The sequence below is a fragment of the Hyperolius riggenbachi genome, chromosome 12 (assembly GCF_040937935.1).
Source record: "Hyperolius riggenbachi isolate aHypRig1 chromosome 12, aHypRig1.pri, whole genome shotgun sequence".
In the NCBI taxonomy this organism is placed as follows: Eukaryota; Metazoa; Chordata; class Amphibia; order Anura; family Hyperoliidae; genus Hyperolius; species Hyperolius riggenbachi.
The window spans coordinates 1,673,343-1,684,626 of NC_090657.1; positions in this window are offsets into that span (position 1 = coordinate 1,673,343).

Genomic DNA, 11,284 nt, shown 5'->3' on the forward strand with positions numbered 1-11,284 from the left:
ATACTACTAGCAGTGGAGAGAACTTGGGCAATCTCCCAGTTACCACCTGGAACGGGGAGAAACCTGAAGAGGTGCTCTTTAAGTTATTATGGGCGAACTCTGCGAAGGGTAAAAATTTCACCAAATCCAGCTGAGCATCTGCCACATAACACCTGAGGAACTGCTCAAAGGACTGGTTAACCCTTTCCATTTGCCCATCAGTCTGTGGTTGGTAGCCGGAGGAAAATGATAGGTTCATACCTAAGTGGTGACAAAATGTCCTCCAGAACTTGGAAACGAACTGGACTCCTGTCTGACACCACATTTTCCGGGATTCCATGCAACCGGAAAATGTGGTGGTGGATGAAGAGTTCTGCCAGTTCTTGAGCAGAGTGGAGTACGTCCAGCAGGATAAAATGGGCCATCTTACTGAACCTATTGACTACCACCCATATGACTGTTTTCCCCTCAGCTCTGGGCAATTCACCCACAAAGTCCATGGACAGATGGGTCCATGGCTGTTAAGGCACTGGTAGCGACTGCAGGGTTCCCACAGGAGCACGCCTGGATGGCTTACTCCTGGCACACAGAGCAATCTCCGACAAACTCCTTACAATCAGACACAATGGACGGCCACCAAACACATCTGTCTAACAGCTCCTGCGAACCCCTGCGTTCTTATGGAAATGAAAAACATGCAGAATTTGAAATCAGAACTGTAGGGGTACAAAAAGAACCCCATCTGGTTTCCCTTCAGGGACCTCCTGCTGATAAGGTCTAAGAATAGATGCCAAATCCTCCCAAGTCTCAGTAGCAGCAAGAACCATTTTCTCAGGGAGGATGCTTTCTGGAGTTGAGAGCTGTATTGTCTCGGGCTCAAAACATCTGGATAATGCATCAGCCTTGACATTTTTACTACCAGGTTTGTAGGTAATAAATCTGAACCTTGTAAAAAACAAAGACCACCGGGCTTGTCTGGGACTGAGAGGTTTGGCCCCTTCAATATACTCTACGTTTGTGATTAGTATAGACTGTGATCGTGTGTTCAGCCCCCTCGAGCCAGTGTCGCCATTCCTCAAACGCAAGTTTGATGGCCAACAGTTCTCGATTCCCAATATCATAATTTGTCTCGGCAGGGGAAACTTCCTAGAGAAAAACGCACAGGGGTGTAATCTGCCCTGCAGACCAGAGTGCTGAGACAATACAGCCCCCACTCCGATCTCTGAAGCATCCACCTCAACAATGAATGGGAGAGTAATGTCCACATGTCTCAAAATGGGGGCGGAGCAGAACAATTTCTTAAGTGATGAAAATGCAGACTGTGCCTCTGCTGACCAATTGAAAGTATCTGCCCCCTTTTTGGTCAACTCAGTGAGGGGTAAGACCACAGAAGAAAATCCTTTGATAAACTTTCTATAATAGTTGGCGAAGCCAAGGAACGCTGGAGCGCCTTCAACCCTAAGGGTTGAGGCCACTCCAGGACAGAAGAAACCTTCTTGGGATCCATGGAGAGTCCTGTTGTGGAAATTATGTACCCCAGGAAGGGAACCTCAGACACTTTGAAAAGACACTTCGAGTTTCGCATACAAGGAATTTTGACGTAGTTTCTTTAAAACATACTTCACGTGTTCCCTGTCTTCAGTAATATTGGATGAAAAAAATGAGTATGTCATCCAAATAGACTAGGATGAACCGCCCCAGAACCTCCCAGAAGACTTCATTAATCAACTCTTGGAAGACGGCGGGTGCGTTGCACAACCCGAAGGGCATCACCAGGTACTCGTAGTGCCCGTCGGGTGTGTTGAACGCCGTCTTCCACTCGTCACCCTCTCTTATGCGGATCAGGTTGTATGCCCCCCTGAGATAGAGTTTAGTGAAGACACCCACATTGGTAATCTGAGCAAACAAGTCATCAATCAGAGGGAGGGGGGTAACGATTTTTTACAGTAATTTTGTTCTAGCCTCTATAATCAATGCATGGGCGCAGGCCACCGTCTTTTTTTTTCTCTTTACAAAAAAGAAACCTGCCCGGCCAGGGACCTAAATGAACGGATGAAACCTTTGCCCAAATGTTCCTTAATAAACTCCTGCATAGCAAGCTTCTCAGGCCCTGAAAGGTTATATAAATGGCCTCTAGGAGACATACAACCTGATCTTAAGTCGATGGGGCAGTCAAAACTTCGATGAGGAGGAAGTTTGTCTTCCGCTTTGGGACAGAAAACGTCAGCAAAATCAGAGTACTGACTAGGAAACCCCTCCACTTGAACCCTGGTAGCACACACACCATGACTTTTTCCATACAATGATGATGGCAGTAGGCAGACCAGCTTAACAATTGCTTGGAACTCCAGTCGATCTGAGGGGAAGGTTTTTGAAGCCACTGCATACCAAGGATCACTGTGGAGGTAGCCATCTTAAGTACAAAGAAATGAATCTGTTCTTTATGCAAGGCTCCTATTTGCCACAAGAGAACAGGGGTATTAGTCAGAGGTTGTTCTCCCTGCAGTGGTGAATCGTCCACTGCAGTAACAAAGGAAGGAGGGGGAAAACCAAACTTAACCACAAAATCATAATCCATTAAATTTGCTGCAGACCCCGAGTCTATAAAGGCCTGAGTAGACTGGACTTGATCTTCCCAGGTAATAGAACACGGGGGGAGTAAGCGAGTATTCTTTAGAGGTAACACACAATCGCCTAGGGAAGTACCTCCAGCTACACCTAGGCGATAGTTTTCTGCCTTCCTGGGACAGTTTTGTACCACATGACCCTTTTCTGCACAGTATAGGCAGAGTCTCTCGGTACGTCTCCGGTTTCTCTCAACCTCAGATCTTAGATTGTCCGATTTGCATCGGTTCGTCCTGAGGAGGAGAGGAAGGCACAGGAGCGGAAAAGGGAACCGGAGAGGGTCTTCCTGACACTCTACCTTGAGTTTGCCTTTGGTAGCGGACTCGACGGTCAATCTTGACAGCTAAAGAGATTGCCTCATCCACTGTTTTAGGTTCTGGGTGGCTTAACATCAAATCAGCAACAGCATCAGATAATCCTGATAAAAACCAGTCTAGTAAAGCATACTGCCCCCATCTGGCTGACACTGCCCACTTTCTAAACTCAGCAACGTAAGTTTCAACTGTGTTATGACCTTGTCGGAGCGTTTTGAGTCTCCTCTCTGACGTCATAGCTAAATCTGGATCATCATATATAATAGCCATTGCTTTGAAAAACTCCTGAACTGAAGTTAATGCCTCGTGACTAGTGGGAAGGCTGTAAGCCCAAGTCTGCGAGTCACCAGATAGCAACATTTTTATAAATGTAACACGCTGCGTCTCAGAACCTGAAGATACTGGGCGTAACTCAAATTATGATAGACAGCAATGCATGAAGTTCCTAAAATCAGACCGGTGCCCTGAAAACCTTTCAGGATGAGGCATCCTGGGCTCACTAACAGGGGATGACACTGGTGCATTGGTCTTTTGAAGTCGGGTCACTACCTCAGACAATAGGTTAATCTGAGTCTGTTTTGTGTTGACCGTATTGGTAAGATCGTTAACGGCCGTGGTCAACAGTTTGACCTGAGTGCACAGTGTCTCCATAGACATTTTGGTCTGCTGTTCTGTAACACCTGGTGTAGCAAACAGGAGTCTGATTATCGTGTGATCTGCAGTATCACCAATAATGCAAGTTTAGCTAACAAGGTAATAGCAAGTGTTTGGTGCTTGGTGCAACAGTAATACTGATAGTTTTGGCTGAACCTCACCAGAGGAGCTGGTAGGCACTATCAGTAATGAACCTCACCAGTGACAAGGGCTCACTGGTGAGTGGAGTAGTCAGACAGATCGGTTCGGCAACAGACAGGAAGATACAGTACTAAATCGGCAGGCAAAAGGATAGAGATATTTCAGGCAGAGTCAGCAACAGGATTAGATGGGTTAAAGTACAGAATCGTAATCGTAGAGATAGTCAGAGGATAGCCAGAGTCATACACAGGTAATCAAGCAATAACAACAATAGTACCGTATATACACTCGCATACAAGCCGAATTTTTGACCCCCAAAAAGGGGGCCAAAAGTTGAGGGTTCGGCTTGTATGCGAGTCATGGTGGTCCGCGGGTCCCCCGCTCCCCCCATGGCCGCCGCCGCTGCTATTACCTGTCCGCATCTTCTATTTCAGTCTCCGTGCTTGTAAACATTCGGAGCAGCGCGCCAGGCGCTGCTACTGTGACGAGGCAGGAAAGAGCGCGGCTTCCTGTTACTATGGGAACCGCTCTTTCCTGGCTCGCCGCTCGTCACAGTAGCAGCGCCGGGCGCGCTGCTCTGAATGTTTACAAGCACAGACACGGAGACTGAAATAGAAGATGCAGCCAGGTAATAGCAGCGGCGGCCATGGGGGGAGCGGGGTCTGTACTGGCTAAACTGGGGCACTTTACTAGCTATACTGAGCGCTATACTGAGCACTATACTAGCTAAACTGGGGCACTATACTAGCTATACTGGGGCACTACCTACCCATACTAAACACTTTACTAGCTATACTGGGACACACTCGGGGAATAAGGCGGCCAGCATTTCCTACCCCCGGCTTATATGGGGGTCAATCATTTTTCCCTGTTTTTTCAGGGAAAAGTTTGGGGGGGGGGGGGGGGTCAGCTTATATGCGGGTCGGCTTATATGTGAGTATATACGGTAATAATATATCCTAGTCTTGTGTGAAATCCCTGGTTTTCTCCCAGATGAAAGCACACCGGATCTATCTAAGGTCTGATTGCTCACACAAAGCATTCACAACAGCAGACAGTTTGCAAGTGATACTCAGCGGCTTAAGAAGCGGAGGAGACCCCTCGGCCACGCCCCCGCCCATCAACCAATCAGGGCTGCCGAGCGTCACCGATGTCAGCCGACCGGCAGGTCAGCTGACGCGCCTTCTCCCCGAATAAAGGTCCTGCCTGTGCGCACGACAAAGCCGCTCTATGAGCCACAGACAAACTTCTCCTCAGAGTGCTAGATGCCGAGGGGACAGGGAAAACGAAGCAGCTGCGGGGGCACCCTGACTGCCCATCCACAGCGATTGTTACATCCACCCTCTGTCTTTGCCTCTTTGCCCAGGAACTATATGCAGTGCTAATTGCATGAGAATGTAAATTGCCCAATTAACTCAGATCCAAAGGGTAGGGGCATTAATATTATTATTATTATTATTATTATTATAATTATTATTTAGATTTATATAGCGCCAACATATTACGCAGCGCTGTACAATAAATAGGATTACAGACAATGATAACTGGGGTGACAGAACAATACAGGTAACAAATCATAGATACAACAATACAGGTAATAGCAATAAGATACACAACACGATGCAGATAGTAGTACATACCAGATCATAAACTGGAGTGGTAGAATTAGCAGTTCCAAATTCTGGGTAAAGTGCACACAGTCAAGTAAGATACACAAGGGGAGAGGGCCATGCCAAAGGCTTACACTCTAGAGGGAGGGGTTGGTGACACGAAAGGAAGGGGTGCATCAAGAAGTTATTGGCAGAAAGTATTAGGGTAGAGTTGAGTTGATGTAGGCCTCCTCGAAGTAGTGAGTTTAGTGCTTTTTTGAAGGTGTTGAAGGTGGGAGCGAGCCTGACAGGCAGTGGGAGAGAGTTCCACAGGATGGGGGCAACTCTAGTGAAGTCCTGCAGTCGTACATGGGAGTTCGAGATGCGTGGGGTGGTTAAGAGGAGGTTGTTGGAGGAGCGAAGTGGACAGCCAGGTGTATATCTGCTGACCAGGTCAGAGATGTAGCTTGGGCAGGACTTGTGTATGGATTTGTAGGCCAAACATAGGATCTTGAAGCTGATTCTGAAGTGAATTGGAAGCCAATGAAGGGATTTGCGTAGTGGAGTCGTGGAGACAGAGCGGTGGGAGGAGTAGACGAGTCTGGCTGCTGCATTCATGATGGATTTTAGGGGGGGGGGGCGATGCGGTTTTGAGGAAGGCCTGACAAGAGGGAGTTGCAGTAGTCCAGGCGGGAGATGATGAGGGTGTGGACAAGGAGTTTGGCAGTGTCTGGGGTCAGAAAAGGCCGGATCTTGGAGATGTTGTGCAAGTGGAAATAGCAGGCTCTAGCTACGGTTTGGATGTGGGAGGTGAAGGAGAGGGCTGAGTCCAGGGTGACACCCAGGCAACGGGCAGAGGAGAGGAGTTTTCCGATGGAGGCAGTGTAAATGGAGGACAGCAGGGGACCAAGAACAGAGCCTTGGGGGACCCCAACTAAAAGTGGGAGGGAGGTTGAGGAGGAACCATTAAAGGAGGTCTTGAAGGAGTGATTTGAGAGGTAGGATAAAAACCATGCTAGGGCAAGGTCTTGGATACCCACAGATTGCAGGGACTGGAGAAGCAGGGAGTGTTTGACGGTGTCAAATGCTGATGAGAGGTCTAGGAGAAGAAGGATAGTGTATTTTCCTTCGGCCTTGGCAAGCGTGAGGTCATTGACGACCTTGGTGAGGGCAGTCTCGGTGGAGTGGCCTGGCCGAAATCCTGATTGTAGGGGGTCAAACAGGGAGTTGGAGTCAAGGTAATGGTTCATGCGTTGGTGGACTAGACGCTCCAGGAGTTTAGATGCAAAAGGGATTAAGGAGATAGGGCGGTAGCTGGATGGAAGTGAGGGGTCTAGTGAGGGTTTTTTTTAAGTAGGGGAAGTACAGTGGCCTGTTTGAAGTCAGAGGTTAAACAGAGAGGTTAGGACAGGAGCCAGAACAGGGAAGTGAGGACGGAGGCATTTGGATGGCACAGGGTCTAGGGGGCTGGAGGTGGCAGGAGAAGTGGCTAGGAGACGGCTGACTTCGTCCTCTGTGATAGGCATAAAGGCAGTGAGTGGTGGGTGGGGTGGGGAATAGGTATTGGTGGGAGAGGAATAATTGGTGGAGTGGAGGCATGAGATTTCCCGTCGGATGCTGGCTATTTTGTCGGTTAAGTGGGTGGACAGATCAGTGGCTGAGAGGGCAGAGGTGGGGGGAGCAGTGGTGGGGTTAAGGAGGGAGTTGAAGGTGGCGAAGAGGCGCCAAGGGTTAGAGGCTTGGGATCCGATCAAGGCAGCAAAGTATTTTTGTTTAGCATTAGTTAATGTGGAATAGAACAGCTGCAGGTTGGCCTTGTACGCCAAGAAGTCAGAGTTGAGGCGGGATTTCCTCCATTTGCGCTCATAGGTGCGTGTCTGCTTTTGGAGGTTGTGAGTGTGTTCACTGTGCCAGGGCTGGGGGTTGATGGGACGGCTGGGGCCAAATGTGGGGGGGGTGCAGCAATGTCTAGGGCTGCTGAAAGGGCCTGGTTGTATTTGGCCACGGCTTGGTTTGGGCAGGTAACGTTTGGGAGGGTGGATGTGAGGGAGTGGAGGGGGTTGGCTAGCGCAGTTGGGTCTAGGTTACGCAAATCTCTCTGCCAACGACCTGAGGGTGGTGGAGGGTGGGGGGAGCATGATGGGGAGATGGAGAAAGTGAGAAGGTGATGGTCGGAGAGGGGGAAGGGTGTGATGTCCAGGTTGGGGAGGGTGGCGGATTCTGAGAGAATCAGGTCGAGAGTGTGGCCAGCGCGGTGGGTGGGGGAATTGGTGTGTTGGGAGAGGCCAAGGGAAGTAGAAAGGGGGAGCAGTTGAGAGGCTTCAGAGGAGTAAGGACTGTCCATAGGGATGTTTAAGTCTCCAAGTATGATGGTGGGGAGGTCAGAGGAGAGGATGTGTGGGAGCCAAGAGGCCAGGTTGTCCAGGAACTGTTTTATGGAGGTGGATGGTAGGACTGCAATGACTGCTGGAATGGGATGGTAGAGGTGGATAACATGTGTCTCAAATGAGGTAAAGTTTAGGGAAGGGGGTGGCGTGAGGACACGGAAAGTGCAGGATGGGGAGAGGAGCAGACCCACCCCTCCCCCAGACCTGTTTTCTGGTCTAGGGGTGTGACTGAGGTGAAGCCCCCCATAAGAGAGTGCCGCTGCTGCAGCAGAGTCAGAGGGGATGAGCAATGTCTCTGTGAGGGCAAGGAGGGTAAGGGAGTTGGAGAGGAAGAGGTCATGGATTTCAGTGAGTTTGTTACGGACTGATCTAGCATTCCAGAGGGTGCAGGAGAGAAGGGCGGTGTGCTTGTGAGAGGTCTGGATGGGAATGAGGGAGGAGAGGGAGTGAGTGTGGGTGCGGGAAGGAACTGTGAGGGGGGGGTGGAGACATGTTTAGAGTGGGGTGTGCATGGAGTCAGTGGTGGAGTGGTATGGGAGATGCGTGGGGGTGGAGGGCAAAAATGGGAGGCTAGAGTTAAATGAGGTGACCTTAGTGAGGACTAGGTGGTAAAGGAGCAGGTGGAGGAAGAGCATATTGTGATATGTAGATCGTGGAGGAAAAGGTGTGCAGAAAGGTGGAGGAGTCATGGAGTTTGAGAGTAGGGAGAGATGGTTTGTAAAGGCTGAGATGTTTAGCAGTGTTTAAAGCAGTAAATAATGCAAATACCTCAGTGCTTAATGCTGCTGTATTGCTGGTGAGTTCTGGTAAATTCAATTAGTAAGATCCTTAAAGCGATCCTTAAAATGCGAGCCGACAATCGTCAAAGCCGATTACACAGCATCCTTATGAACATCCACACAGCCCTAGTGTTTGAATAAGATTGGTCTAGAGACCATTAGCCTCCACTACAATCAGCTGTGAGCTGGACAGGAAGTTGACCAGCATGGGGGTGGACTTTGCAAATACTTAGAGCTGGGTGGATGAGAAGGTGTGAATCAAGAAGATAGTAGGATAACAATAGCAAGGAGGGGGAGGGGGTACAGGAAAATGCAAGCAATTTAGATATTATAGTAAGTGCAGATCAGAAAAAAAAAATAAGACACACACACAGGCAGAAGCAATTCGCGAATCGTGTGCAGATGGAGAAAGTCACACACACACAGGCAGAAGCAATTCGAGAACAGTGTGCAGATGGAGAAAGTCACACACACAGGCAGAAGCAATTCGAGAACCGTGTGCAGATGGAGAAAGTCACACATAGGGCTGCACGATTTTGGGTTAAAATCGAAATTGCGATTTTTCTTAGAAATTGAGATTTCGATTTATTCACGATTTTTTTTTCAAACCAAGCTTTAGCGGGTGGCGGGGTCAGGAGCCTAGCTATGGCGGGCTCTGTCAGAAAAATTTGCCGTGCATTCGCATTGCATTTCAGGCAATGCACATTTATAAAGCCTGAAGCCCTCTATGATGACCCCTCGCCTGAAAGTGAACCTTAAGTGAACAAAATAAACTCACCTGGGGCTTACCTCAGCCCCCTGCAGCTGATCTGTGCCCACGACGAGTCGCTCTGATGCTCTGAGTCCCGCCGGCGGCCACTTCCGGTTTCGCCGTCAGGACTCGGAGCATCAGAGCGACTCATTGTGGGCACAGAGCAGCTGCAGGGGGCTGAGGTAAGCCCCAGGTGAGTAACACGCAAATTATTTTGTTCACTGAAGTGCAGTAGTACTAATGTGTGGCGTACGGGACTCTTTACGAGCCCGGCAGCGGGGGGGCGGATCCAGTCCACAGAAGCAGTGCATATTCACGATGCTAATGAGCCGGGCGCGGGGGGGGGGGCGAATCCAGTCCGGAGCGGCACACACAGCTTCACCAATCACTGGATAGCGATGGCATGACGGCAGCGGTAGGCGGAACTGTACAGAGCGTACAGCTCCGCCTAACGCCTCCGTCATTCCATTGCTTTCCAGTGATTAGAGAAGCCCTGTGCCGCTCTGGACTGGACTCGCCCCCCGGCTCATTAGCAATCATGAATATGCACTGCTTCTGTGGACTGGATCCGCCCCCCACTGCCGGGCTTGTAAGAGTCCCGTACGCCACACATTAGTACTACTGCACTTCAGTGAACAAAATAATTTGTGTGTTACTAAAAACCCGAAAACCGGATACTGACGATCACCAGATAGTCTTTACAGGAACCGCGGTTTCGGTTTAAAACCGGAAAATCGTGCAGCCCTAGTCACACACACACGGGCAGAAGCAATGCGAGAATCGTGTGCAGATGGAGAAAGGTCAGTTTAGACTTACCTGGTAAATATGTTTTTTAACATCTCAGTGTACGGCAGGAAAAGGAGAGACTCCAGGCTCCTCCTCCAAGGGAAACACAATTGACAAGTTTAAAAGGCCCCCACCCCCTGCTACCCTCAGTATATAGACAAGAAATCCGGCCAATGAGACACCCAAACGTGACCCAGACTCCTGCCTACACCTCAATCCACACAAAAAGAGTGCAAATATCAGCAAGAAAGGATAGAAGGCAGCATAGAGGGAGGGATGTAGTATGTCATACACAGATGTTTAGAAACATCTTTACCAGGTAAGTCTAAACTGACCTTTCTCTAACCATCTCAGTGTACGGCAGGAAAAGGAGAGACAGGCAAGTAACCCCATACTCACATGAGGGAGGGACTGCTGCCTGCAGCACCTTTCGACCAAGATGTTGGTCCTGACTGGAGAAGAGTCCTATCTATAATGCATATCTGGACCAATCAGTCTTTGGTTCTCCCAAAAAGCTTATCGCTTCAAGTCTCTGTAGATTGAAAATAATGCAAGGCCTAACAGGCCCATGCGAATGAGCGCAAGGCCTAACAGGCCCATGCGAATGAGCGCAAGGCCTAACAGGCCCATGCGAATGAGCGCAAGGCCTAACAGGCCCATGCGAATGAGCCCAAGGCCTAACAGGCCCATGCGAATGAGCCCAAGGCCTAACAGGCCCATGCGAATGAGCCCAAGGCCTAACAGGCCCATGCGAATGAGCCCAAGGCCTAACAGGCCCATGCGAATGAGCCCAAGGCCTAACAGGCCCATGCGAATGAGCCCAAGGCCTAACAGGCCCATGCGAATGAGCCCAAGGCCTAACAGGCCCATGCGAATGAGCCCAAGGCCTAACAGGCCCATGCGAATGAGCCCAAGGCCTAACAGGCCCATGCGAATGAGCCCAAGGCCTAACAGGCCCATGCGAATGAGCCCAAGGCCTAACAGGCCCATGCGAATGAGCCCAAGGCCTAACAGGCCCATGCGAATGAGCCCAAGGCCTAACAGGCCCATGCGAATGAGCCCAAGGCCTAACAGGCCCATGCGAATGAGCCCAAGGCCTAACAGGCCCATGCGAATGAGCCCAAGGCCTAACAGGCCCATGCGAATGAGCCCAAGGCCTAACAGGCCCATGCGAATGAGCCCAAGGCCTAACAGGCCCATGCGAATGAGCCCAAGGCCTAACAGGCCCATGCGAATGAGCCCAAGGCCTAACAGGCCCATGCGAATGAGCCCAAGGCCT